Source organism: Pan paniscus, chromosome 5 (assembly GCF_029289425.2).
Source record: "Pan paniscus chromosome 5, NHGRI_mPanPan1-v2.0_pri, whole genome shotgun sequence".
Lineage (NCBI taxonomy): Eukaryota > Metazoa > Chordata > Mammalia > Primates > Hominidae > Pan > Pan paniscus.
Genome location: NC_073254.2, coordinates 101,441,119 through 101,465,884, shown reverse-complemented (window position 1 = coordinate 101,465,884; position 24,766 = coordinate 101,441,119).

The window sequence follows — 24,766 nt, the reverse complement described above, 5'->3', positions numbered from 1 at the left end:
ATAAAGCTACTAACAGGGTAGCAGAAGTAAAGGGATGTTTTGGATCAGGCATGGCTTAACAAATAACTTATCAAAACAAAGTATTTCATTAAATAACTCAGAATGAGTATTTGCAAATTTATGGATTCTTCTAAACTAAAATGCTAAGAATAATGAGCATTTTCAGCATTACTTCATTCACTCATTTCCTTTTCTTTACTGGGTAGGGTTCCTACAGTAACGGTTGTGGTGGAGGAGCTCTCAGTCTACTTAGAGGGGAGTGCACCGTGCGCCGCAGCAGGCCTGCTGATGGCTGCAGTCTCAGGGAGGCTCCTAGCTAGCTGCAGTCACCACTCCTCCACAAGAGCACACAACTCCTGCTCCTTGACAGATGCCTGAAATAGTCCTAATGACATATTCTTTAGAAAGTGGTGGTCGCGAAAATTTTCTCCCATTTTGTAGGTTGCCTGTTCACTCTGATCATAGTTTCTTTTGCTGTGCAGAAGCTCTTTAGTTTAATTAGATCCCATCTGTCAATTTTGGCTTTTGTTGCCATTGCTTTTGGTGTTTTAGACATGAAGTCCTTGCCCATGCCTATGTCCTGAATGGTAATGCCTAGGTTTTCTTCTAGGGTTTTTATGGTTTTAACAACGCAACCTACTCATCTGACAAAGGGCTAATATCCAGAATCTACAATGAACTCAAACAAATTTACAAGAAAAAAACAAACAACCCCATCAAAAAGTGGGCGAAGGACATGAACAGACACTTCTCAAAAGAAGACATTTATGCAGCCAAAAAACACATGAAAAAATGCTCACCATCACTGGCCATCAGAGAAATGCAAATCAAAACCACAATGAGATACCATCTCACACCAGTTAGAATGGCAATCATTAAAAAGTCAGGAAACAACAGGTGCTGGAGAGGATGTGGAGAAATAGGAACACTTTGGCACTGTTGGTGGGACTGTAAACTAGTTCAACCATTGTGGAAGTCAGTGTGGCGATTCCTCAGGGATCTAGAACTAGAAATACCATTTGACCCAGCCATCCCATTACTGGGTATATACCCAAAGGACTATGAATCATGCTGCTATAAAGACACATGCACACGTATATTTACTGCGGCATTATTCACAATAGCAAAGACTTGGAACCAACCCAAATGTCCAACAATGATAGACTGGATTAAGAAAATGTGGCACATATACACCATGGAATACTATGCAGCCATAAAAAATGATGAGTTCATGTCCTTTGTAGGGACATGGATGAAATTGGAAATCATCATTCTCAGTAAACTATCACAAGAACAAAAAACCAAATGCCGCATATTCTCACTCATAGGTGGGAATCGAACAATGAGAACACATGGTCACAGGAAGGGGAACATCACACTCTGGGGACTGTTGTGGGGTCAGGGGAGGGGGGAGGGATAGCATTGGGAGATATACCTAATGCTAGATGACGAGTCAATGGGTGCAGCGCACCAGCATGGCACATGTATACATATGTAACTAACCTGCACATTGTGCACATGTACCGTAAAACTTAAAGTATAATTAATAATAAATAAAATAAAATTTAAAAAAAAGTGGTGGTCGCTTAACACGTTTGAATTCTATTATTTTTATTTAGTCAGATTATTCTTTGGCTTCATTTATTCTCTTTCATTCTCTAATGCTCCTTCCTTTGAAGATATAAAATAATTATTTTTTCACTCCTATGATACAGTTGCTCGTATTTTATGAGAATGCACATTGTTAGTTTATTTTAAAAAGTGCCTCTATTTTGTCCTAAAATAATAATGTGATCAAGTAGTAACGACATATAAATATCTCTGCTAGAGCTTTGATTGGTGTTTGAAAGAGGCAAAATTAGAATACTGAGAGAATTAAAAAACTTTAATAGGTGAGGTGACATTTGATTTGCATTGAGCTTTGAAAAATAGAGTAGTATTTCAAATGTCATAGGTGGACAGGCTCAGAATGGCTTAACAAAAGAAACTCTTAGGATCATGAAATACCAAAAGGAGAATATTAATTATTTCAGAAAATTATGGCAAACAAGTGTTTTCATTCACAAATTCTTAGGATTGGACCAATCCAATGGAGAGTCAAATATTAATCTGGTAACATGTCATTTACAGTACCCCTACTTTATTCCCCAATTTCTTTAGAAAAGAGAGAAAAATAATTCAATGATCCAGGCTCTCACTTTCATTCCCATTCTATTTTAAAATCTGTGTCTTATTTCCTGAGAATTTGTCTACTAAATAGAGGGAGGTAGTCCAAAATCACTAATATAATATGACAAAGTACTGTGCACAAAATCTTAAGCAAATGAAGCATGGCAATTTTCATTAAGTTAAAGCAGGCAAGGATTGCGCTATTTCTCCCCAGTAAAACAACAGCCAGGAAAGCATTTGCCGCCTCTTGCTATTATGAAGGAATTCGTCCTATTAATACTCGTGGCATGATGGGCACATTCTTTCCCCAGGAAAGACTGACCTCCAGTCAGCGCGTCTGTATTTTCACTAAAAGAAGAGACTAGCTCATTTTGGAATTTTCATTATGCATTGAAATGTATTTTTTTTTTTTTTTTTTTTTTACCAAGACTTTGGATTCTTGTCAGGACTTCCCCAGGATTAGAATGACATTTCTCTGCATTCAAAGCTTCTATAGAAGAAACTCAGCCAGCAGCCACCCTTGGTAGAGAATATAACTAGTGCTTTCTCTGCATCTAATTAGTATAGCTTTTAGATCTCTTCTCTGGCCAATTGTTTAAAATTATTCAAGGTCGGAGACTTTATAGAACAGTTGATTCAAGATTTTCAAGCTTAAAAATATGAGTCTTTGAAATTATGTAAAATTTTCTATTGGAGTCCCAATATACAAAATTAAAAAATTATACAAAACAATGCTTTTCATATAATTTATAAGTTCAGTTTCTATAACTTATTTACTATAAAGTCATTCAGTAAAAACAGTTCTGATAAAACAAATATTTAAAATCATGCATTTTTTTCCTGTATCATGCATTACGGAAGTATTTGTAGGAATATCTAAGCCCAAATTTCTGAAAATCTCAGGATATTCTCCAATTAAATAGAAATATAAGGTCATGTTTTATTTAAGGGTCAACACAAAACAAAATAATGAGGCAATGCTAATCAATGCATTGATGGATGTCAGTGTGTTATAATGGGGAAAATACATACTTAAGTAGGCACCTTGCTTTGTTTTGCTTTTCAACTACTATATATGTAGGTGTGGTTGTGTGTGTGCATGCATATGTATGCATGTTTGCAGGTTTGTCTTTTAGAGTTAAGTAGAATTTGATTGAAAGAGCATTGTTCTTGTCCTTCATATAAATAAAAAGAAAAGAAAAAAGACACCAAGACTCAGAGAAGCAACTCATGCTAGATCATTTCACAATCTACTGAAAGAAAAGTAATCATAACATAAATTGTCTGACTCCCACTGTTGTTTTTCTTTAATGTATTACTGTCAATATTGTTGCTATTATTACTATCATTGTAAAGAGAAACATTCAAGAAATAATAAAATCATAAAAGGTTAGCACTGGAGAGAGCTTTGGTTTCTTGAACTTGTGAGGTGAAGTAAGTGATTGGTAATGTGACCAAAACCACATCAATTGAGTAGCAGGACCCTGAGATTTCTGACTCTTCTTACAGTGTTTTTCTGTCTTTGTCTTACTGCTTCTAAGTTCAACAGGAATCTTTTTAAGAAATAGGTTTAAAAGAGCGTGTCTCACCTGAAGCAATCGCACTCAGGTTTTGATAGTCAGTATTTAGCTCAATCCATTGAGAAACAATACTTATTTTGAGAATTAGAAAAAATACAACCATTGCAAAATATGTATTTTCCAAATTAGACCTATATCCTTATTATAACCTTTTAGCTCAATTTAGTATGCACCTGTTGCTTAGAGCATAGGGCATTATTTTAAATGCCAGATGAATAAATTTTTGCTCTGTAGTCACAGATAAACCAACGTTACATCCATTTATTTTCTATATTCCTGAACTTGAGGGTATCTATCCTCTTAACAGGAAAAATGTGCACCATATGTAAAGCATTTTCTATTGTACTTAAAGATGTTGTCTTTGTGACTCATGCAAGACTTCTACTCTCTGAATTTACCCTGAAATCACCACAAGCACCTATTAAGTATTCCTCACTACTACTGAATTTGCAGTCAAAGTGGAAATATGATGCCTTCTCTGGGTTTGAATACCAAAGGGAATGTTTATAAAGTAAAAATAATATTGCAATTTGACTTCTTTAATAAATGTGAATGGTGCATATTAAGTTTGTAATTAAAATACTTTCTGTCATTTTGGGGCTTTTAAATGTTGGATGATGTCTGTGTTTCATTTATATTTACTTTTTGAAATTAATAATAAACATTTCCAAATAGGGATGATTGTGGTTATAACTTTTGCTTGGTCTCATTTGAAATTCCAGAATCTAAGACTTCTCCCTCTGGTTCTCTGTGTGTCTTGTATTACAATTTTGTTACTGTTATTTGTGCTTGAAAAAATATTTTACCTATAGTCTTAATATTATGCATATGCTTAAGTTTTTAGAAAAATATGTGAAGTAGAGTGAATGTATATCAGATAGATGAACTGTAATATTTTAGAGACATTTAAGCCTTTTAAAGAATACATGCAGTTTGTGTGTGTGACAAGAAAAATTATGTTAAATTTGCTCAAATGTATTCAGCTGCCACACTGATTTGGAGCTTTCACACTGACTTCCATTTGGCCCTGGGATTCCCTGAAACAACTTTAGTAGATTTTTGAAAATATGACCAACAGAATTGTTTCTACTCTTTCACCTGGAGGTCTGCTAGCTCTATCAGTTGGTTTTCAGATGCATGAAAGTTAATCCCCAATGTTTCCATGACCTCACAGTATTGAGCTTTCTGTACAAATAAAACGTGAACCTGACTGAACACAATATCCTAAGGAAGGTCTCCCATCTCAAAACGAAGTGAAATGGCTTCCTTTTGCTTAATGTCTTTTTCTTTAAGTAAAGCATGAGACTATACATGCCATGGAAAAAGAATGAAAGCTTAAAATTGTATTCTGTAAAAAAATATACACACTGTGTGTGTGTATGTGTGTGTGACAGAGAGAGAAAGACAGCAATTAGAGGGTTCATCTTCTTTTTTCACTCTTACTGGTGGATTATTACTTAAAACTGGTATATCAGTTATTCTGAGTTTAAATTTTGTTTTGAAAGTTTACCCTATAGAATGTGTTCTGTTTCTTTATTAGGTAGACAATTCAGCTACATTCTTCTGGATCTTTATTCATACAGAATCTGATTTTTTTCTCATGGGATTAAATATAAATAAAAATATTTAAAGTATCTTTTATTATATTTTTGTAGTAGAGCCTATTTTAAAAATTGGTAACTGCCATCATCTGATGGATTTTGTGACTACTCCCTGTTTAAATTTTTTATTTTTGGTCTTTGTATTCATTATCATCAAGTGATAAATGTGTTGAAAAAATATGAATAAAAAGGTTTATTTTTCTCAACTACTGTTACAAGAAATTAGAGAAAAATTTCTTTAGTCATACTTTTTTCTATAAATATGTAATCCTTTATACAAAGAATACTGTCAATTAATTAATTGCATTTTTACCTGACTTGTCTCTCTATAGGTAGAAGGTAGACAAGGAGAGACAGAAGCAAGAGTTAAACCTAACTCCCATGAGCCCCTATTTTCAACTGGAACTTCAAATTACATCAATCTTTGTTAATTAACCTTTAACTGTCACGTGTGGTGTTTCTAGAAGCTGCTGTAGCTTACCTGACCATTGGGAACCTGGAAGGGTCTGCTATAACCCTCAGCTGAGCTTCTTAGGTATGACCAACTCACTCCTTCAGAGGCAAAAAAAAAAAAAAAAAACTTATAGCTATAGCTTGGTATAGCTTCACTGGATGCACCAACTGTGGTCCCTTGGTGACACACTTTTATAACTTTCTAATTTTGTTTATGGCAGTTTTAATGGTGAAACATATAATCACAACTTTCTAGCTCTTTGGGACATCAAGGGCAAGTCCTCCTTATTCCCTAAAACAGAGAATAAAAATGATAAAAGTATTATTTTTGGACAAAGAAGGAATTCAGAAATGTGTGTATTGCATGATTCTACCTTTGTTGTAATCTATATGATTTTATTTTCTGTGAAGTGAAATGCCTTAAGAATAGTGATAATAGATTACATTTGTTTCCTATGAGAAGAAAGAAATATCACAGATCTAAGCTCAATAGTCCCTGCTCCATTTAGAGCCCTTTGAAGATTCCCCGTAACAGCAGAAATGTTCTTTCCTTGGGGAACCAATGGCTCACTAATCTGATATTTCTTCATGAGACCTCATCAAAGTCTACAATGATACTTCACTATGTTGCCTGGTGCTTCTTGTGAAGAATAGGTTATCTTGTAGTCCACTGGCCTGTGGTTCTGTGTCACCTCATGATACTTATTAGTCCTTACTCTGTTGAGAAAAAAAATAATGGTTTGGTTCATTTGAGCACAAAAGGCAGCGCTTGGAAGTCAGCTGTGTTTACAACCTAGGGCCAATGCCTCTGAGCCTTTATTTCCTTGTTTTAAAAACAGGGATAAAGCTTCCCTGTGGTGAAATTAGGGTGAATTATGACTTAGTATTTTTCAAACATTAATGTGTGTAAGAATCACATGGTAGATTCTGATTCAATGATCTGAGGAGGGGCTTGATATTTTGCATTTTTAACAAGCTCACAGTTGACCCCAACATGGCTGGTTCATAGATCATGCCTTGAGCAGCAAGATTATAAGTGAGAGACTGAATATACAAACAGACAATGACCAATCATATATTTAAAAAAAGAAATTTGATCCATAAGCTGTAACAACCAGGTCCAGGAAGCCAATCCTTATCAATAATAATCAGCCCAGGAAGCCAAGCTGCTATAAGTCAGAACTTTTGGAAGTCAGAATGTTATCTCTAGTAATAATTGAGGAAGCCAAGTGATAATCTCTGTAGCACTCGGCCCAAAATGGCCAGAATTGGATTAATAATTGACAGCTGCCCTAACTTTTGTTTCCACTCCCAACTTTAAACCTACAGAAAAAGCCAAATATGCATTCTTAGCCAATCATGTAGGATATCCTATTTCTGCTTAGCCCAACTGCAGCTTTATATGCCAAGAGCCTCACATCAGGGCATACCTAAAGCCTTCCCTTTTTTCACTATAAAGTTTTCCTACTCTTCTGCCTGCCTTTGAGTTTGCCAAATGCAAAGTGGTGGCTGCATTTGGCGGCTATAGCAAGCTCTGAATAAATAGCCTTTGTTTATTTTCATTTGGACAGTCTTTATTTCTACTGCACTGGTTTATGAAAAGTGCCTGCCATTTAGTAAGGACCAAACAAACTGTAGCTTTAGGCCTCTAAAGGAGAGTGGGGCTAGGTACCTCTCCTTACACCAGAGTGGGGCTTCATCCTCCAGCCCTTCACCTTCCACTCCCTAGAAGGGCTGGTTTACTAGTCTCACTGAAGTTCACACACTCTCTGCCTACTTCTCTTTTCCATGGTAATATATTCCCTTGAAATGGAAGGAACTTGATTATTTGCTTTTGTTGACATTATCCTCTCCCTTCACCTGGTTGCAAGGAAGCCCATACAATTACCAGCTAACTTCTTTCTCCTTCCCTCTAACAACTGTAGTAATAGGCTAGGGCTATTCACCTACTCAGAGAAAGAGCAGGCCATTTCTCATTGAGGTGCTCATCAACCTCATCTCTTCATTAACCTGTTCCACATGTTCTGATCTAAAGGTGATACAATGGTCAGAATTAAGTTTCTGGTAGGAAAAGAGGGAAGGAAGCCTCTATAGGCCAAAATCACATACTGTATCCCAGTTTTTAAGGGATAGCTATATTTGAGTTGGGTCACTATCAACAAAACACAAATGACAATTTCCTTTACTATTTTCATTATATTTTGGTCTCCCTTGGGGACCTCACTTGGGGGAGAAATGGCTGAAGCAAGGCGGGATTTGGACATTCTTGACTTTTCTAGCCTAGTGTCACCCAACAGCATTCCAATCGCACATCCTTTTTTCTAATGATGATTTACAACTACACATAAATATGTTTACTTGAGGTACCTTGAAACAAGGAATATAGACATATTCCAAAGAGGAAGAGGAAGAGAAAGAAAGGGTGAAGCTGACTTCTAACACTCCAAGCTGAAATGCAAATACTCCACTCAAAATTTGAATGTTTGCTCAAATGCAAACACTCCAAGCTCAAATGTAAATGCCATTAAATGGCATTGTGGGTCATAGTATTTTCATTTGCCACAGTAAAAAGAACAATATATAAGGACTATCTCAAACATAAATACACTACAAAAGCTTGATGAGCATCGGAATTGTTAGAAGGGTGTTTATTTTAAAACACTTCTACAACAAAGGAGAAAACACTTTCAAATTTTTATCTCTACCCAGCATTTTATTCATGTAATTGAATAATTAAAATTGCATCTTGATAACAGCTTTTTAGTATACCTTATTATTTAATGTGGTCAAAAATATATGATAACTCAATGCATTTATCTTGTGAATGCTTTTCAAGTTTCCCTATTTTCCTGTAGGGTATCTCATAATATAGAAAAAGACCTGATTTTTTTAAGGAGTATTGATATGATTTTACTCTGTGTCCCCACCCAAATCTCATCTCGAATTATAATCCCCATGTATCAAGGGAAGGACCTGGTAGGAGGTGATTGGATCATGAGGGTGGTTTCCCCCATGCTGTTCAAGTGATAGTGAGGAAGTTTCCACAAGATCTGATGGTTTTAAAAGTGTCAGTTTTTCCTGCTCTCTCTCTCTCTCCGGCTGCCATGTAAGACATGCCTTGCTTCTTCAATCATGATTATAACTTTCCTGAAGCATCCCCAGCCATACAGAACTGTGAGTCAGATAAACCCCCTTTAATTGGAGGTTTATAAATAAATGGACGTTAAATAAATGACCTAGTCTCAGGTAGTATCTTTATAGCAGTGAAAGAATGAACTAATACAAGTACCTTTCTATTTTCTCAATAGCACAAGGTAATTAAAAGGGTTTTACTTAAAGCCAAGGCTCAGGAAAGGAATGAGATCACTGTAAAACTTTGCCAAAATATCATTTCTTAGGCTTCCTTGCAGATGCAGATTCTGATTCAGTAGTTTTGGAGTAAGGCCCTTGAATCTGCATTTTTAAAAGCTCTCTAAATAATTCTGGTGCTGTCAGGTTTGGCTTTGGAGTCACAATTAAATTGATGCCAATTAGCATAATTAAAGTGCTTCTAGATTGGAAGAGCTTGCAGTCTTTTGTGAAAAAGAACAATTTAATTCAATTCAACAACATTTATTGAATGCCTACTCTGTGCCAGGCACTTTGGTGTATGCTATAGACAAAGAAGTGTATGCCACAGCGTTCTTGTCCTCAGTTGGCTCAGAGAGTAGCAGGAAAAGGAGAGGGACAGAGAAAGAGAGACACCTAGACACACAGAGCAAAGGTGGGGGGGGGAAGAAAAGAATGAGATAGAGCAAAGAGGGAGAGAAAAAAAGGAAGGAAGAGGTAGAAGAGAAAAAGGGAGGTAGGAAAGAAATTAATTATCCTACTTGCAAAATGTGGCGAGAAAGATGGCAATGAATTCCACTGGAATATACTGATAAATGAGGAATGGAGCAAATGCTACAAAAGAGAAGATAACTTTGGGTCTGTCGTGTTGGGGGATTCCAATATATACATTAGAATTGTTCTCAACCACCCTATTGAGCCATGTGTGATGGCAAATGTAGTTGTAGTTGTTGTGGGGCTGTCACTAGCATTTGGAAACCATGAAGTACTCTTGTAAAAAGTACCCATAGTACCCCTTTAAGAAACCTATTTCATGAGTTGATGAAATGGAAAAAAAAAATCATAGACAATCACAAGGTTAGGGAAGTATGAGATAAGAATGTTGGTTAAGAGTGCTATTATAGTACTCTTTTTAACAAGAATAATAATAGAAAAAAGTAATAAAGTTATATGAAGAGTTTCAGATGCTAAATTTTTATTGGTCTGATAATGGAATTTACACCATATGAGTTTGGAGCTTCAGACTGATATTAGTGGCAATGAAATTACCAAAATAAAATCAGGTCTTATTAACAGGAAGCAGCATAGAGCAATGTCTTCCCTGTAGGTCCTCAAAAACCAAGCCTTAACGAATTGCTTTATAATTGGCTCTAGCATCTACTATTTCATGAATTGAATAAAGTCACCTCAAGCATGCTTAAAATTTCATTGATTTTTCAATTTTTTTCATGTCAGTAGCATTTTTGAAATATACTTTCTTTGCTCAGCTACATATGAAACTTTTTGGTTTTTGCTCAGCTGTATATGAAACTTTTGTTTTTAATTGTCACCCCTGTTTGTAATCAAAACAGTTAACTGGTGGATTTTCTATTAAATCAAAAATCCTAACGATAGGGTAAGAATCCTTGTGGCCATGTAGATGATGGGTATGTGTGTTCTGCTAGAAACATGCCTCAGAGAGCATAAGAAAAGTGTTACCCAAATACTTAAGAGTAATTTAGGGCACATAGTAAGGCCTTTTAAAACTACACCTAGCTAGATTCTTGAATAACATTCCTTACCTTTCCCTTGAAAAGAGTCATTTCTGTTTCTCTATATATTCGAGAAATCCTGTTCATAGTTGCCATGGTATGCTCACTTGAATGAAACTGTCTTATTATTTTTTAAAAGTTCAAATAAACAATTGGTTATAAGCAGAACTGGATAATTGAATAAGTAGAACTGAATAGTAACAAGTAGAACTGAATACAAAGTGATTGTTTTGCAATTATTAGCACTTTCCTATGATATTATATTAATATTGTCTTTTGTATAAGAAAATATTTCCTGTGATAATACATAAACAGCATAATTGTTTTCTAATAAAGCAACCAAGGGCATTTTCAAGACATTTAGTTTAAATCAGACATCAAACAGTTTCAAAATCTTCGATTTCTGATTCTCAGCTTAGTGACCCATACTTCAAGAAATGGGCTATTTTCTCAATAGTCCACTTAGACTCTTCTCTACCAAGGCGAAGTCCAATATCAAATATTCAAGCTCAGGTTTCACCAACAGCTACAGCAATATTTTACTTTATTCTTGCCTAACAATGTTAGTACATTTAGGACATTTCCAGCAGTAATTTTGATGACCCCTCTGTCCATAGTAACCAATTGAAAAGATATTATGAAACTGCTTTGAATAAAATAACTATTTGATTGGAATTATTTATCATCTGAATACTGACCTGGGAGCCAACTTTTAAAACTGAATCATCTTTCTTTCAGTCACTTAGTATTTATCATAAACCATAGAATGAACCATTGTCTTCCTTTGCTGTCTCAACCAGTCAGCATGTAGAAGTTCATTCATTCCATCAATGAAGCCAAGGACATGTATCAAGTCCCAGTGTGAACAATTATGTCTGTACAAAGAAAAACATCAAAGTCTGGAATGAGGTATCAGAGTTCATCTGTCCATCTCTTCATGTCTCAGCTCAGGGAAGAGAGATCCAGAATGGTTACCTGGTTTGACTTTTCTAGACACAAACTGGGGTCACTTGGCAGAATCAGAAGCAGAACTTGGAAACAATGACTTCTTATTCATTGTTCTTTCAAGTCACAAATAATTCTGCTTCTAACTTGCAGATACCATCTCCAAATATGATCCTTGGGATGGATAATTGCTAGGAGGAATTAGGCTAAGACTGTGCATGGATCAATGACATAATATTCCCATTCATGTGGGAAGCACAAAGAGCATGTCATACTGATGGAAGATCAGAAGAATAATCATTCTACATCAGTGTCATATTTTCATAGCACATTTTGGAGTAGAGAACAAATGTTAAGATTTACATTCTGAATTAAAGTAGATGGTTGAGACTAAGATAGCTCGGTCAATTATTAGGTATGTGATTTGGGGGCAAAATATTTATTTTTTAAGCCTGAGTCAATAGTATTACTATGTGAGATTTTCAGGATTAATGAAATGACCTATCTTAAATGACATATTAGTGAATTTTGCTTCTATTAATATTGAGGCCTTTTTCTCTGAGGTTCTTCATGGTTGTTAATATTAGGAAGAATAAAAAACAAACTAATAATTTTGGATATAATTTAATTTAATATGTAGCAACTCTTTCTAGAAAAACACAGTAAGACATATGCACAAATTGTATATGTAATAATTAAGTATTCTCAAATAAACACAGCAATTTTCTTCCTTTGACAGGGAACTTATACTAGGATATGTAATTATGTGTGTTATAATTATATTTACATTATTTAATGAGACAGTGATATGAAAGCAATAAATCAGTATGCAAATGGAAAGAAAAACACACTTTAAATTATATTAATTTATAATGTAATCTCATGATTCTTTTACTAATTCTCATCAGTTACAGAAGATTTTCATAATTCATGAGTGTTATGAGTCCTTTTATGACCCACAAGGAATAAATATCTTTTTCTTATTAGCTTAAAGAGTAAGGATCATCTCAATAGAAAATGCTTTCATTCATGCCACAAATTTTCATGGAGTTTCTTTTAACATGGCCTTATAAAGCACAGTAAGTTATTTAATTTGTGTGGATTATTTAATGATTCAATGATTATTTAATGAAATAAACAGAATTGTATTTTGTCATAATGAAAAACTATGGAAAGCACTTTTTCCATTCACCTTGCAAAGTAGCTCTGTAACATTTTTAGAACTGTAACAGAGTATTAGCTCAAAGAATGGAAAAAAATATGCCTCTAATTCCAAGGCCCATCACATCTCTCTCTTTTGTGTATTGTGTTCTTTGTGATTACATCCAAATTAAACATTTTCTAATTCAAGAATAGTAGTTAAACATTTAGTAAAATGATGTGACAGTATACCTTTTAAATTGTACCAAAGAAAAATGGAAACGCAATAGGGTTTCTTGCAGGGAGATGATTCAGCATCACTTTCTGTAATTGCACTGTTGATTTTATGTCTTGGTCACAAGTAATGTAGTATAGTGCAGAATTTAGCACTGGAAGCTGGGCTAGGACACAGACTGCATTACCTAGCACATGAATAATATGTGATACAAATACAAGACTATTCTTTGAAGAGTTGGAATATATTGCAACTGTGACAAGTTAAGCTGGCCTAATTTCATCTCATTTAAAACGTTGCATCTGAACATTGAGAAAATATTAACGGGATGCCTGTTTTATTTCAAGTGTTGAGCTCATAATGCATATTTCAAGTTGTTTATGAGACATTTAAATCTAGGAGTTCCATCTAGAATCTAGCATGTTCAGAAGCAAACTGGTTCTTTCCACCCCTATCATGTAACCTGCTTCTTTTTCTCTGCTTACTATAGGAGGTCCAAGAGAGAAACCTGCATGTTGTTGAAATTTCTTTCTCTCTCACTTAACTACATATAATTTATCACCAAATCCAATTGACTTAGTTTCTGCAACACCTTTTAAATGCAACACTTTCATAGCAAAAGAAGCTATCAAAAGAGTAAACAGGCACCCTACAGAAGGAGAGAAAATATTCACAAACTATGCATCTGACAAAGGTTTAATATCCAGAATCAAGAAAGAACTAAAACAAATCAACAAGCAAAAAACAACCTCATTAAAAATTGCATAAAAAACATGAACAAACACTTCATGAAAGAAGACATACAAGCAGCCAGTAAACATGAAAAAATGCTTCACATCACTAATCATCAGAGACAGTAATCATCAAAACAGTAACATCTCACACCAGTCAGAATGGCTAATATTAAAAAAGCAAAAAACAAACAACAACAACAACAACAAAAAAAAAAAACAGCAGATGTTGGCGAGGCTGAAGAGAAAAGGGAATGCTTATACATTGTTGGTGGGAATGTAAATTAGTTTACCCACTGTGGAATGCAGTTTGGCAATTTTTCAAAGAACTTAAAACAGAGCTACCATTCAACTCCTGAAAGAAAATAAATCATTCTACCAAAAAGACATATGTACATGTATGTTAATTTCAGCACTATAAACTATAGCAAAGACACGGAATCAACCTAAATGCCCATTAATGGTGAATTGGATAAAAAGAATGTGGTATATATACACCATGGAATACTACCCAAATATAAAAAAGAATAAAGTCTTGTCCTTTGCCGAAACATGGAATTAGGTGGAGTCTATTATCCTAAGCAAATTAATGCAGGAACAGAAAACCAAATCTCACATATTTTCACTTATAAGAAGGAGCTAAACATTGGATGTACATGGACACAAACATGGGAAGACTAGACACTGATGATTCCAAAAGGGGAGAAGGAGGGAGAGTGCAAGGGCTGAAAAACTACCTCTTGGGTACTATGCTCACTACCTGAATCAATTGCACCCAAAACTCAGCACTGCACAATACATCATTGTAACAAACATGCATGTGTGCTCCCTAAATATAAAATCAAAGTTGAAATTTAAAAAAGTTTCCAGGAAAAAAAAAAAAAGAAAAAGAAAACTTAGCATTTACTTTGCACTATAAGTACTCCTGGTCTAATGCAATCCCTTATTTCTGTCCTGGTCTATTTCAATAGTCTACTATCCAGTCATTCTGTTACTGAGGGTTCTTGCTCATAGAGCTTCCAAGATGGTGGCAAGCTGCTTCCAAGATGGTGGCGGGCTGCTTCCAAGATGGCGGCAAGCCTCGTGTTCTCTGACCTGGGGTTCCTGGCCTCACAGATTCTAAGGAATGGAATCTTGGGCCAGGCGGTGACTGTTATAGCTCTATTAGAAGCCGTGGGTCACGGAAGAGAACGGTGGAACCCAGTGACTAGTGTTCAGCTCGATTAGGATGAACCCAGGCACTTAGCCATGTGGGAACAACGGCAAGCCTTTAGCCTGATTGGGAGTGGCAATGGGCGCCTTGCTGGATCAGGAGCACAGCAGACACCCTGCCAGATCCGGAAGAATGGAAGTCAGCGGCGGGTCTGCGATGGCAGTGAAACAGCAGTGGTGGACAGCAAGCAAAGCTCTGCTCAAGCCGTAACAAACATGGACCAGAAGCTTGCAGTTGCAAGATTTAATAGAGTGAAATAGAGTGAAAACAGAGCTCCCATACAAGGGGAGGGGACCCAAAGGGGGTTGCCATTGCTGGCTCGAATGCCTGCGTTTATATCCTGATCATTGTCCCTCCCACTGTGCTCTCAGGAACAGATGATTGGCTATTTCTTTACCTCCTATTTTTGCCTAATTAGCATTTTAGTGAGCTCTCCTTACTATCTGATTGGTCGGGTGTGAGCTAAGTTGCAAGCCCTGTGTTTAAAGGTGGAAGTGGTTGACAGGCCTCTGAGCCCAAGCCAAGCCATCGCATCCCCTGTGACTTGCACATATATGCTCAGATGGCCTGAAGGAACTGAAGAATCACAAAAGAAGTGAAAAGGCCCTGCCCTGCCTTAACTGATGACATTCCACCATTGTGATTTGTTCCTGCCCCACCTTAACTGAGTGACTAACCCTGTGAATTTCCTTCTCCTGGCTCAGAAGCTCCCCCACTGAGCACCTTGTGACCCCCGCCCCTGCCCACCAGAAAACAACCCCCTTTGACTGTAATTTTCCATTACCTTCCCAAACCCTATAAAATGGCCCCACCCCTATCTCCCTTCGCTGACTCTCTTTTCGGACTCAGCCCGCCTGCACCCAGGTGAAATAAACAGCCTTGTTGCTCACACAAAGCCTGTTTGGTGGTCTCTTCACACGGACGCACATGAAATTTGGTGCCATGACTCGGATCGGGGGACCTCCCTTGGGAGATCAATCCCCTGTCCTCCTGCTCTTTGCTCCGTGAAAAAGATCCACCTACGACCTTGGGTCCTCAGACCCACCAGCCTAAGGAACATCTCACCAATTTTAAATTGGGTAAGCGGCCTCTTCTTACTCTCTTCTCCAAGCTCTCTCACTGTCCCTCAACCACTTTCTCCTTTCCACTCTTCAATCTCTCCCTTCTCTTAATTTCAATTCCTTTCATTTTCTGGGAGAGACAAAGGAGACACATTTAATCCGTGGACCCAAAACTCCGGCGCTGGTCACGGACTGGGAAGACAGTCTTCCCTTGGTGTTTAATCATTGCAGGGATGCCTCTCTGATTATAGACCCAGGTTTCAAGGGTGTCAGACCACACAGGGACGCCTGCCTTGGTCCTTCACCCTTAGAGGCAAGTCCCGTTTTTCTGGGGAAGGGGCAAGTACCTCAACCCCTTCTCTCCTTGTCTCTACTCCTTCTCTGCTTTTCTGGGAGAGGGGCAAGTACCCCTCAACCCCTTCTCCTTCACCCTTAGTGGCAAGTCCCACTTTTCTATGGGGCAAGAACCCCCAATCCCTTGTTTCCATGCCCCAACCTCTTATCTCTGCACCCTAATCCCTTATTTCTGTGCCCCAACCTCTTATCTCTGTGCCCCAATCCCTTATTTCTGCACCCCAAACTCTTATCTCTATGCCCCAATCCCTTATTTCTGCACCCCGACCTCTTATCTCTGTTCCCCAATCCCTTATTTCCACACCCCAACCTCGTATCTCTGCGCCCCAATCCCTTACTTCTGCACCCCAACCTCTTATATCTCTGCACCCCAATCCCTTATTTCTCCACCCCAAACTCTTATCTCTATGCACCAATCCCTTATTTCTGCACCCCGACCTCTTATCTCTGTTCCCCAATCCCTTATTTCCACACCCCAACCTCGTATCTCTGCGCCCCAATCCCTTACTTCCGCACCCCAACCTCTTATATCTCTGCACCCCAATCCCTTATTTCCATGCCCCAACCTCTTATCTCTGCACCCCAATCCCTTATTTCTGTGCCCCGACCCCTTATTTCCATGCCCCGACCCCTTATTTCCATGCCCCAATCCCTTATTTCTGCGCCCCATCCTCTTATCTCTGTGCCCCAATCGCTTATTTCCGTGCCCCAACCTCTTATCTCTGCACCCCAATCCCTTATTTCTGTGCCCCGACCCCTTATTTCCATGCCCCAACCCCTTATTTCTGTGCCCCAATCCCTTACTTCTGCACCCCAACGTCTATCTCTGCACCCGAATCCCTTATTTCCATGCCCCAACCTCTTATCTCTGCACCCCAATCCCTTATTTCTGTGCCCCGACCCCTTATTTCCGTGCCCCAATCCCTTATTTCTGTGCCCCATCCTCTTATCTCTGTGCCCCAATCCCTTATTTCTGCACCCTGACCTCTTATCTCTGTGCCCCAATCCCTTATTTCCATGCCCCAACCCCTTCTCTGCTTTTCTGGAGGGCAAGAACCCCCCACCCCTTCTCTGTGTCTCTACTCTTTTCTCTGGGCTTGCCTCCTTCACTATGGGTAAGCTTCCACCTTCCATTCCTCCTTCTTCTCCCTTAGCCTGTGTTCTCAAAAACTTAAAACCTCTTCAACTCACACCTGACCTAAAACCTAAATGCCTTATTTTCTTCTGCAATGCCGCTTGACCCCAATACAAACTCGATAGTAGTTCCAAATAGCCAGAAAACAGCAATTTCAATTTTTCCATCCTACAAGATTTAAATAATTCTTGTAAAATAGGCAAATGGTCTGAGGTGCCTGATGTCCAGGCATTCTTTTACACGTCAGTCCCTTCCTAGTCTCTGTGCCCAGTGCAACTCATCCCAAATCTTCCTTCTTTCCCCCCTGCCTGTCCCCTCAGTCCCAACCCCAAGCGTCGCTGAGTCTTTCTAATATTCCTTTTCTACAGACCTATCTGACCTCTCCCCTCCTCGCCAGGCCGAGCTAGGTCCCAATTCTTCCACCCTATAATCTTTTTATCACCTCCCCTCCTCACACCTGGTCTGGCTTACAGTTTCGTTCCGTGACTAGCCCTCCCCCACCTGCCCAGCAATTTACTCTTAAAAAGGTGGCTGGAGCCAAAGGCATAGTCAAGGTTAATGCTCCTTTTTCTTTATCCCAAATCAGAAGGGTTTAGGCTCTTTTTCATCAAATATAAAAATCTAGCCCAGTTCATGGCTCATTTGGCAGCAACCCTGAGACACTTTACAGCCCTAAAAGGTCAAAAGGCCGTCTTATTCTCAATATACATTTTATTACCCAATCTGCTCCCGAAATTAAATAAAACTCCAAAAATTGGAATCTGACCCTCAAACCCCACAACAAGACTTAATTAACCTCACCTTCAAGGTGTGCAATAACAGAAAATAGTTGCAATTCCTTGCCTCCACTGTGAGACAAACTCCAGCCACATCTCCAGCACACAAGAACTTCCAAACGCCTGAACCGCAGCAGCCAGGCGTTCCTCCAGAACCTCCTCCCCCAGGAGCTTGCTACAAATGCCAGAAATCTGACCACCAGGCCAAGGAATGCCTGCAGCCCAGGATTCCTCCTAAGCCGTGTCCCATCTGTGCGGGACCCTACTGGAAATCGGACTGTTCAACTCACCTGGCAGCCACTCCCAGAGCTCCTGGAACTCTGGCCCAAGGCTCTCTGACTGACTCCTTCTGGGCTTAGCGGCTGAAGACTGACACTGCCTGATCACCTCGGAAGCCCCGTAGACCACCACGGACGCCAAGCTTTAGGTAACTCTCACAGTGGAAGGTAAGTCCGTCCCCTTCTTAATCAATACGGAGGCTACCCACTCCACATTACCTTCTTTTCAAGGACCTGTTTCCCTTGCCTCCATAACTGTTGTGGATATTGACAGCCAGGCTTCTAAACCTCTTAAAACTCCCCAACTCTGGTGCCAACTTAGACAATACTCTTTTATGCACCCTTTTTTAGTTATCCCCACCTGCCCAGTTCCCTTATTAGGCGGAGATATTTTAACCAAATTATCTGCTTCCCTGACTATTCCTGGACTATAGCCGCATCTCATTGCTGCCCTTCTTCCCAATCCAAAGCCTCCTTTGCGTCCTTCTCTTGTATTCCCCCACCTTAAGCCACAAGTATAAGATACCTCTACTCCCTCCTTGGTGACCAATCACGTGCCCCTTACTATCTCATTAAAACCTAATCACCCTTACCCCGCTCAATGCCAATATCCCATCCCAGAGCATGCTTTAAAAGGATTAAAGCCTGTTATCACTCGCCTGCTACAGCATGGGCTTCTAAAGCCTATAAACTCTCCTTACCATTCCCCCATTTTACCTGTCCTAAAACCAGACAAGCCTTACAAGTTAGTTCAGAATCTGCACCTTATCAACCAAATTGTTTTGCCTGTCCACCCCATGGTGCCAAACCCATATACTCTCCTATCCTCAATACCTCCCTCTACTACCCATTATTCTGTTCTGGATCTCAAACATGCTTTCTTTACTATTCCTTTGCACCCTTCATCCCAGCCTCTCTTTGCCTTCACTTAGTTTGACCCTGACACCCATTAGGCTCAGCAAATTACCTGGGCTGTACTGCCACAAGGCTTCACACACAGCCCCCATTACTTCAGCCAAGCCCAAATTTCATCCTCATCTGTTACCTATCTTGGCATAATTCTCATAAAAACACACGTGCTCTCCCTGCTGATCATGTCCGATTAATCTCCCAAACCTCAATCCCTTACAAAAGAACAACTGCTTTCCTTCCTAGGCATGGTTAGTGTGGTCAGAATTCTTACACAAGAGCCAGGACCACACCGTGTAGCCTTTCTGTCCAAACAACTTGACCTTACTGTTTTAGCCTAGCCCTCATGTCTGCGTGCAGCAGCTGCTGCTGCTTTAATACTGTTAGAGGCCCTAAAAATCACAAACTATGCTCAACTCACTCTCTACGTTTCTCATAACTTCCAAAATCTATTTTCTTCCTCATACCTGACTCACATACTTTCTGCTCCCCGGCTCCTTCAGCTGTACTCACTCTTTAAGTCCCACAATTACCATTGTTCCTGGCCCGGACTTCAATCTGGCCTCTCACATTATTCCTGATACCACACCTGACCCCCAGGACTGTATCTCTCTGATCCACCTGATATTCACCCCATTTCCCCATATTTCCTTCTTTCCTGTTCCTCACCCTGATCACGCTTGATTTATTGATGGCAGTTCCACCAGGCCTAATCGCCACACACCAGCAAAGGCAGGCTATGCTATAGTACAAGCCACTAGCCCGCCTCTCAGAACCTCTCATTTCTTTTCCATCGTGGAAATCTATCCTCAAGGAAACAACTTCTCAGTGTTCCATCTGCTATTCTACTACTCCACAGGGATTATTCAGGCCCCCTCCCTTCCCTACACATAAAGCTCGAGGATTTGCCCCCACCCAGGACTGGCAAATTAGCTTTACTCAACATGCCCTGAGTCAGGAAACTAAAATACCTCTTAGTCTAAATAGACACTTTCACTGAATAAGTAAAGGTCTTTCCTACAGGGTCTAAGAAGGCCACCACAGTCATTTCTTCCCTACTGTCAGACATAATTCCTCAGTTTAGCCTTCCCACCTCTATACAGTCTGATAACAGACCAGCCTTTATTAGTCAAATCAGCCAAGCAGTTTTTCAGGCTCTTAGTATTCAGTGAAACCTTTATATCCCTTACGGTCTTCCAACTTCAAGAAAAGTAGAACAGACTAGAGGTCTTTTAAAAACACACCTCACCAAGCTCAGCCACCAACTTAAAAAGGACTGGACAATACTTTTACCACTTTCGCTTCTCAGAATTCAGGCCTGTCCTCAGAATGCTACAAGGTATAGCCCATTTGAGCTCCTGTATAGATGCTCCTTTTTTTTTTTTTTTTATACTTTAAGTTTTAGGGTACATGTGCACATTGTGCAGGTTAGTTACATATGTATACACGTGCCATGCTGGTGCGCTGCACCCACTAACTCCTCATCTAGCATTAGGTATATCTCCTGATGCTATCCCTCCCCCCTCCCCCACCCCACAACAGTCCCCAGAGTGTGATGTTCCCCTTCCTGTGTCCATGTGATCTCATTGTTCAATTCCCACCTATGAGTGAGAATATGCGGTGTTTGGTTTTTTGTTCTTGAGATAGTTTACTGAGAATGATGATTTCCACTTTCATCCATGTACCTACAAAGGACATGAACTCACCATTTTTTATGGCTGCATAGTATTCTATGGTGTATATGTGCCACATTTTCTTAATCCAGTCTATCATTGTTGGACATTTGGGTTGGTTCCAAGTCTTTGCTATTGTGAATAGTGCCGCAATAAACATATGTGTGCATGTGTCTTTATAGCAGCATGATTTATAGTCCTTTGGGTATATATCCAAAGTAACGGGATGGCTGGGTCAAATGGTATTTCTAGTTCTAGATCCCTGAGGAATCGCCACACTGACTTCCACAATGGTTGAACTAGTTTACAGTCCCACCAACAGTGTAAAAGTGTTCCTATTTCTCCACATCCTCTCCAGCACCTGTTGTTTCCTGACTTTTTAATGATTGCCATTCTAACTGGTGTGAGATGGTATCTCATTGTGGTTTTGATTTGCATTTCTCTGATGGCCAGTGATGATGAGCATTTTTTCATGTGTTTTTTGGCTGCATAAATGTCTTCTTTTGAGAAGTGTCTGTTCATGCCCTTTGCCCACTTTTTGATGGGGTTGTTTGTTTTTTTCTTGTAAATTTGTTTGAGTTCATTGTAGATTCTGGATATTAGCCCTTTGTCAGATGAGTAGGTTGTGAAAATTTTCTCCCATTTTGTAGGTTGCCTGTTCACTCTGATGGTAGTTTCTTTTGCTGTGCAGAAGCTCTTTAGTTTAGTTACATCCCATTTGTCAATTTTGTCTTTTGTTGCCATTGCTTTTGGTGTTTTAGACATGAAGTCCTTGCCCATGCCTATGTCCTGAATGGTAATGCCTGGCTAGCCATATGTAGAAAGCTGAAACTGGATCCCTTCCTTACACCTTATACAAAAATCAATTCAAGATGGATTAAAGACTTAAATGTTAGACCTAAAACCATAAAAACCCTAGAGGACGCTCCTTTTTATTAGGCCCCAGTCTCATTCAACACCAGACCAACTTAGACTGTGCCCCAAAAAAACTTGTCACCCTACTATCTTTTGTCTAGTCATACTCCTATTCACCATTCTCAACTACTCATCCATGCCATGCTCTTGTTTACACTGCCGGTTTACACTATTTCTCCAAGCCATCACAGCTGATATCTCCTGGTGCTATCCCCAAACTGCCACTCTAAACTCTTGAAGTAAATAAATAATCTTTGCTGGCAGGACTATGCTGAATCTCCTTAGGCACTCTCTAATCAGATGTCCTAGGTCCTCCCAATTCTTAGACCTTTTATACCTGTTTTTCTCCTTCTCTTATTCCATTTAGTTTTTCAATTCATACAAAACCATATCCAGGCCATCGCCAATCATTCTATACGACAAATGTTTCTTCTAACAACCCCACAATATCACCCCTTACCACAAGATCTCCCTTCAGCTTAATCTCTCCCACTCTAGGTTTCCACACCGCCCCTAATCCTGCTTGAAGCAGCCCTGAGAAACATCGTCCATTCTCTCCCCATACCACCCCCAAAAATTTTCGCCACCCCAACACTTCAACACTATTTTGTTTTCTTTTTCTTATTAATATAAGAAGGCAGGAATGTCAGGCCTCTGAGCCCAAGCCAAACCATCGCATCCCCTGTGACTTGCACGTATACGTCCAGATGGCCTGAAGTAACTGAAGAATCACAAAAGAAGTGAAAAGGCCCTGTCCCGCCTTAACTGATGACATTCCACCATTGTGATTTGTTCCTGCCCCACCTTAACTGAGTGATTAAACCTGTGAATTTCCTTCTCCTGGCTCAGAAGCTCCCCCACTGGGCACCTTGTGACCCCTGCCCCTGCCCATCAGAAAACAACCCCCTTTGACTATAATTTTCCATTACCTTCCCAAATCCTATAAAACGGCCCAGCCCATCTCCCTTCACTGACTCTCTTTTTGGACTCAGCCCACCTGCACCCAGGTGAATAAACAGCCTTGTGGCTCACACAAAGCCTGTTTGGTGGTCTCTTCACATGGACGAGCATGAAAGTGGTCACCTTCCCAGCTAGGCTTAGGGATTCTTAGTTGGCCTGGGAAATCCAACTAGTCCTGTCTCTCAGTCCCCCCTCTCAACAGGAAAATCCAAGTGCTGTCGGGGAGGTTGGCCGACAACTGCTGCAACTGCTTCCTGCTGAATTGGGGCATAGTAGGGGTCATGCAGTTGAGATTTCCTTGGGAGGGGTGACTTCGATGTCATTAACATTGGAGCATGGGCTAGCAGGCCGGTCCAGGGGTCCGTGGTAGGTCTTAGTCATGGACTGCCTCTGGGGCTCCATTTGAAGAATGATTTGTAGTTTTACAGCTTTGATTCTGGATGAGAAAAACTTAACAAGGAGGTTAAAGATGCAGGGATTGAAATATATGGCCTGCAGTGCAGGGGATTACTTCTTTGGCACACTTTACAGACCCAGACTATCTGCTTGATAGTTTTGAAAAGGCCTGGTCCAGTAAATAATAATTTGGCCATCTGATGGGTGCTATCAATGCCTAAGTGAAAGGTTTGGTGAAGGATTTTAAGTAATTTCTATTGGTTAGCTGCAGGCAAAATATTTTTCCTTCTTTGGTGGCTAGCCACCTGGAGAGGAGGAAACTATGTCTTCATGAGGTTCCTCATTCTAGTTCTTCTTCTGAGTACTGGGGCTTGGTTTCCTGGAGGGGATTACCCCATACTCGGGGTCCTTCTGTAAGCATTTCTAATGGAGGGTCCTGCCTTGTGGCTCTTTTGGCTTCAATATCCGCTTGGTGGTTCCCTTCTATTTCTCTTTCCTTTCCTTTCTGATGACCCCAGCAGTGTAAGACTGCCACCTCTTTAGGTTCCTGTACAGCCAATAATAATTTCCTAATGGCTTCCTGATGTTTGATAGGTGTTCCCTTGGAAGTTAGGAATTTCCTTTCTCTCCATATTGCTGCATGGGCATGGAGGGCTAGGTAAGCATACTTAGAGTCTGTATATATATTTACCCTTTTTCCTTCTCCTGATTCTAGTGTCTGAGTGAGGGCCATTAGTTTTGCCAGCTGAGCACTAGTTCCTGGAGGGAGGGGATTACTTTCAAGTATTCCATTATCACTGACAACTGCATACCCCGCTTTTTGAAGTCCTTTTTCTGCAAAGGAACTTCCATCAGTATACAAGTTGAGGTCAGGATCAGTCAAGGGAACCTCTAAAAGGTCCCTTCAAGTGGCATAGGTTTGAGCAATTACTTGTTGACAGTTACGTTCCATCTTTTCTTCATTGTCTGGAAGAAATTTGGCTGGGTTGAGAGTTGCACAAGTGTGCAGTCGCAGCACTGGCCTTTCAAGTAATAGAGCCTGATATTTGCCTGACAGCCACACGTCTCCTTTAGCAGTGAGTATGCCGTTCACATCATGAGATGTCCACACAGTAAGATCTCTTCCCTGTATTATTTTAACGGCTTCAGATACTAAGCTTGCTACTGTCAGCACTACCTGTAAACAGTGAGGCCAACCCTTTGCCACTACATCAATTTCCTTACTCAGGTATGCCATGGGTTGCAAGCTCATCCCTCGGACCTGAGTAAGGACTACTAGAGCTATTCCTGCTTTTTCTGTGACTTATAAAGAAAAGTCTTGTCCCGTTGGCAAGCTTAACACTGTGGCTTGGGTTAGGGCCTTCTTTAGGGCCTGGAAAGCCA